The sequence below is a fragment of the Mustelus asterias genome, chromosome 15 (assembly GCF_964213995.1).
Source record: "Mustelus asterias chromosome 15, sMusAst1.hap1.1, whole genome shotgun sequence".
NCBI lineage: Eukaryota > Metazoa > Chordata > Chondrichthyes > Carcharhiniformes > Triakidae > Mustelus > Mustelus asterias.
Window position 1 is genome coordinate 41,803,685 of NC_135815.1, and position 6,485 is coordinate 41,810,169.

Consider the following 6,485-nt stretch of genomic DNA (forward strand, 5'->3'; position numbering starts at 1 on the left):
TAATTTGCAGCTAGAATGCACCATGATGGAAAGCATGTGGCCCTGATGTCCATAAGATATAGGAGCAGAATTAGGCCATTCGACCCATTGGGTCTGCTCCGTCATTCAATCATGGCTGATAAGTTTCTCAATCCCATTCTCTCACATTTTCCCTGTAACCTTTGATCCCCTTATAAATCTAGAACCTATCTATCTCTGTCTTAAATACACTCAATGACCTGGCCTCCACAGCCTTCTGTGGCAATGAATTCCACAGATTCACCGCCTTCTGGCTGAAGAAATACCTCTTCATCTCGGCTCTAAAGGGTCGTCCCTTTATTCTGAGACTGTGCCGTCAGATCCTCGTCTCACCTACTTGTGGAAATATCTTCCCGATGTCCACTCTGTCCAGGCCTTTCAGTATTCTGTAAGTTTGAATGAGATCCTCACTCATCCTTCTAAACTCCATTGAGTACAGACATAGAGTCCTCAAATGCTCCTCATATGTCAAGCTTTTCATTCTTGGGATCATTCTCGTGAATCTCCTCTGGACCCTCCCAAAGGCTTGCACATCCTTTCTTAGATACGGGGCCCAAAATGTCACAGCTATCCTGTCACATGCCTGTACTATGACATCATGCACGAGGATCTTGTAAATATGTTTGGGGTACTGCTGTTCAAACACCCCATATTTATTGAGAATTTCTCTCCATTATATAATAATGGGCGGCATGGTAGCACAGTGGTTAGCACTGCTGCTTCACAGCTCCAGGGTCCCGGGTTCGATTCCCGGCTCAGGTCACTGTCTGTGTGGAGTTTGCACATTCTCCTCGTGTCTGCGTGGGTTTCCTCCGGGTGCTCCGGTTTCCTCCCACAGTCAAAAAGATGTGCGGGTTAGGTTGATTGGCCAGGTTAAAAATTGCCCCTTAGAGTCCTGATGCGTAGGTTAGTGGGATTAGCGGGTAAATATGTGGGGGTAGGGCCTGGGTGGCATTGTGGTCGGTGCAGACTCGATGGGCCGAATGGCCTCCTTCTGCACTGTAGGGTTTCTATTCTATTCTATTCTAATATAGCAGGGTTAGCACATCCATTAACATTGGAGTGAGAGGAAATTCAGATGAATGCACGAAATGTTCACACATTGAAATTTTAGGGCTTAAATGTTTAGCGGTGCCACATTATGAAAACTATTGTACTGTATCAAAAACAGAAAATGCTGGAAAATCTCAGCAGGCCTGACAGCAACTGTAGAAATAGAACAGAGCTAACGTTTTGAGTCTGTATGAAATTTCATCAGAGTCATCCAGACTTGAAACGTTGGCTCTATCCTCTCCCCACAGATGCTGCCAGACCTGCTGAGATTTTCCAGCATTTTCTGTTTTTGTTTCAGCTTCCAGCATCCACAGTAATTTGCTTTTATCTGTTATACTATTGTTTCCTGATATCATCTAATGGTTTAATCTTTGAACCTGGTTGCTATGCAATACAAGTCTTGAATTTCAATGCTTTTTTTCTATTTTATTCATTACTTTTGTTCTTTTACGCCTCTGTTTTGCACAGTGACCCTTTAAGTTAAAGGACGGATGAATATGTGGCTGAGTAATTACCGATCATAATGTCAGTGAGTTCTTAATTGATAGGCAATGCATTTGGTGAGACACAATTAAACAAAATCAAATTTCCCCTTTATCTTTTATTCACCTCCCCAGTTCCAATCACTCGCCCATAATGACAAAGATCTTACAAATTAAGCAATGCAGAAACTGGTCACATATGACTTATCAATGAGAATGATTTACCGTATTTCAAAACAAGAATCTTCAACTTAAAGCTAATTGCATAGTTATGAGTAGAGAGCTGGCTAAGGTTGCTTGGGTAAATAAACAGTAAGATAGGCTGGTAAATAAATAATGGGAAGCATTTTCAAATGTCATTCAAAATGTTGAACAAAAATATGTTCCATTTAAAAAAAAACAAAAGCTCAGCGAGAAATACCCATCGCAGCAGGCTGGGAGGATCCACCCACCCCCCACCCCCCGAACCTTTAGGAAGGAAAATGGCATGTTGGCTTTTACTCCAAGGGATTGGAGTAGAAGAGTGTTGCAGGACGGCACAATGGTTAGCACTGCTACCTCACAGGGCTAGATACCCGGGTCCAATCCCAGCCTTGGGTGATTGTCTGTGTGCAGTTGGCACGCTCTCCTCGTGTCTGCATGGGTTTCCTCAGGGTGCTCCAGTTTCCTCCCACACTTCAAAGATATGCGGGGTAAGGTTGATTGACCATGCTAAATTGTCCCTTAGTGGCAGGGGGATCAACAGGTTAAATACATGGGGTGACGGGGATAGGGCCTGGGTGGAATTGTTGTCAGTGCAGGCTCGATGGACCAAATGGCCACCTTCTGCACTGTAGGGATTCCATAATTCTATTGGTGACACCACACCTGGAGTAGTGTGTTCAGTCTTGGTCTCCATATTTAAGGAAGGGTTTTTTACCTTGGAGGCAGTACAGTAAGCGTTAATTAGATAAGAGTATTAGGCTATCATGACAGGCTGAGTAAATTGGGCCTAGACTCTCTGGAGTTTGAAAGAATGGGAGTTGATCTTGTTGAAACATGCAAGATTCTGAAGGGCCTTGACATGTATGGGGGGCTTATTTCACCTGGCTGAGGAATCTAGAAAATGACACAGCCTCAGGATAAGAGGGTGATCATTGAGGACTGGGATGAGGAGGAATTATTTTGTTCAGAGGATTCTGAACCTTTGGAATTCTCTACCCCAGAGGGTGGTGTATCCTCCATTATTGTGTATATTTAAGGCTGGGTTAGATAGAGTTTAATTCGCTCAGGCAACCAAGGGATTGGATAGCTGGTGAGGAAGTGGAGTTGAGATAAAAGACTAATCATAGACAAATTAATGGGGGAGCAGGCTCAAGGAACAATACCCATCCCCCACCCTTGCCCCGGATCTAGTTTCTTATGTGAAAGAAGATTCACTGCCAAAGTAGCTGGCTTTCTACTGAAATATATTTTTGCTTCTATATAATTTGTACAATAATCAGGAAATTTGAATGAAGAAATTAATTTATCCCAGTATATCTATGTATATACATACTCATTAAATTTAATCCAAAACTTGAACAAAGAACAATACAGCTCAGGAACAGGCCCTTCGACCCTCCAAGCCTGCGCCGCTCATGTGCCCACTAGACCATTCTTTTGTATCCCTCTATTCCCAGTCTGTTCATGTGGCTATCTAGATAAGTCTTAAACGATCCCAGCGTGTCCGCCTCAATCACCTTGCTTGGCAGTGCATTCCAGGCCCCCACCACCCTTTGTGTAAAATACGTCCCCCTGACAACTGTTGAACCTTGCCCCCCTCACCTTGAACCCGTGACCCCTTGTGTTCATCACCTCCGACCTGGGAAAAAGCTTCCCACTGTTCACTCTATCTATGATGAGTCATGATGTCCGCAATAAATTCTGATGTTTTACTGGTAATCTTATTTTTGTTACTGTATATACACTTTTTAATAAAAATTGTATTCATAAGTTACCTTGTCTTTGAGCAATACATAGTTGCCTGAACATATCTGTTTGCATATTAATGGAATACTAACCATTTTTATCCTAAAATCCCAATCCATTCTAATTTGCTTCGGTTTCTCTAATTTGGGACCTCTTTTAATCGTGTCCAAGAGGATAAGAACTATTGTTAATCCAGCTTGAATGGTAATCTTTGAGTTGCCTCCTTTGTATCATTATTCATAGTGCTAGTTGCTGACTCAGACCAGTGCAAATTTGAGGTTAACATGGACTTTCTGAAAGTCAAATAAGAAACTCATGACAAAGATCAGAAATGGGGAGTGACAGACCAAGTAGCAGGATGGATTGAAGGGTGACCGCAAAGCAGAGGACAGAATTTAAGAAAGACTTCTCGGAGGAACAGCAAGTGGGAATTATCCCAATGTTTTTCCTGTTAGCCTCCCCACTTCACCCTCTATAGACTTGAACTCATCCAAAAGTCTGCTCATCCCACCCCACACCAAATTCCATTCGCCATTCACCCCTTTGCTCACTGATCTGCATTGGTCCATCAAGGCCTCAATTTTAAAATTGTCATGCTTATTTTCATGGCCCCATTTCTCTCTATCATTAAGCTCTGCCATCAATAATCCTCCAATTCTAGCCTCTTGTGCATCTCTAGTTTTAATCATTCCATTAAGGTTAGCCATACCTTCAGCTGCCTGCATGGATCCTGAATTCTGGAATTCCGTTCCCACATCTCTCTGTCTCTCCACCTCTCCTTTAAGAAAGCCCCGATTGGTTATCTGCACTAATACCTCCTTTTGTGTTTGGAGTTACATTTTGTGTGGTAACGCACCTGTGAAACACCTGGAGACATTTTAGATAGAAGTTGCTATATAAGGGCGGCACGGTAGCACAGTGGTTAGCACTGCTGCTTCACAGCTCCAGGGTCCCAGGTTCGATTCCCGGCTCGGGTCACTGTCTGTGTGGAGTTTGCACATTCTCCTCGTGTCTGCGCGGGTTTCCTCCGGGTGCTCCGGTTTCCTCTCACAGTCCAAAGATGTGCGGGTTAGGTTGATTGGCCAGGTTAAAAATTGCCCCTTAGAGTCCTGAGATGCGTAGGTTAGAGGGATTAGCAGGTAAATATGTGGGGGTAGGGCCTGGGTGGGATTGTGGTCGGTGCAGACTTGATGGGCCGAATGGCCTCCTTCTGCACTGTAGGGTTTCTATGATTTCTATGATAAATGCAAGTTGTTGTCATTGAAATTATAAATGGTTTGAACACAGAAGGTGAAGTTATGTACCTGGAATTTCTTTCTCACTGGCAGGAGTGGTGGGTGTGTATTTTTAAAATGGAGCTGGGTGGAACAGGCCTGCACCATCCAACTCTTCTTTCAGGTAAGTTTGATAAATCTTACCCTCTTGTGGGCGGCAGTTGTCATTTTAAAGACTGCGCATTATGTTACATGTAAGGCTGGCTTTTCTGGAAACAACTGACCTGCCATTAACAGGCAAACGCTGTTTGCACAGGGCACCTAAATTAAGCTTCTTGCATGCATATGTAAATTACTTAGCCCCTTGTTTAGAGACAAGCCCTGAACTCCTAGGGGGGAAATTTTCCCATCCCATGCAAAGATCCATTGACTTCGGGTGGGATTTTCCGGTTTTGGGGCGAGCGTGGCCAGAAAATCCCACCATTTATGATGGATGATGCACTTCCAGAATGAATGTGTGCCTCTTTCCTGCCATTTTGGAAAGTTAGGAACTTAGCGCTTGAAAGACTGGGACAATGTCATTGGAATTCTAGGCCCCACTGGCTATTTGGGGAAATATCTAATAAAGGAAAGGACTACAGGAAGATATAAACAGCCTTACAGAGAACAAAGAACAAAGAAAATTATAGTACAGGAACAGGCCCTTCGGCCCTCCAAGCCTGCAGAGTGTGGGGATAAGTGAAGAGCAGGTCTATGTTTCTGCACCATGGGTGAAAATGACTGCACTGTTTTTCTGGAAGGAGCTCTCCAGCCACTGGAAGGAGGTGATGGAAAAGCATCCTTGCAATAATTTTCCCTGTGGCAGGGAGAATCCTCTTTAGTTACCACAATAACATTAATCTTCCTTCTTGAATCTCGTCACGATCACAGTATCCCTGAGATATCTCATCACGCACCCCTTTTCCCAAAGGAGGGATGAGTTTGTGCAGCCAGGCCAGGAGTGTATCTCTGCAGTATTTCAGAAATTTGGCAGGATTCTATTTGCTCCAGAGGCCATGTTGCTTTGCAGCTGTCGAAAGGCTTTTTCAACCTGGCTCTGAGACACGGTAGTGCTGAGGCGAATGGGGTATTGAGGAATGGTGTTGAGGATGTTTTGTTCGAGAAGTTCTTCAAAATGTTCTCTCCAGTGAGCACTGACTGTGTATCTGTCCTTGATGAGCTCCTCTCCATGCATGACTCTCAGTGGGGTTGGCCCTTGAGTGCTTGGGCCATAGATAGCCTCGACAGCTCTAGAGAATCTATGCATGTCACTGATATCTGCAAGTTGTTGGATCTCCTGTGCGCTCTTTGCCTGCCATTTGTCATTTATGTCATGGGTTTTATGCTGTACTGTGGTTGTCAGCCATCTAGAGGATTGTTGGTTTTCTCTTGAGCCTTGGTGAGATTTCCATTCTGTGAAAGCTTTGGTTGCACGTCAGCTCAATTAGGTTCTGTAGTTCTTGGCTATTTTCATTGGACTAGTCAGGATGTTTCCTGGTAGAGAGGTCAAGGACCCAGGTACTTGTTATGGTGAACTTCAGGGTCAACCAGGCACTGTGGACACAATAGCTCTCCTGGGCGTGCTGTAGAATCGTGGCTGCTGCCAGGACTTGGGCATTGACCTGCATGATGCACTGAGTATGGTTGTTAACCAGCTGGATATTGAAGGAATGGAACATTTTGGGGCTGGGATAGATCTCTGAATTTGCTTGCTATGCCTGCAACGTGA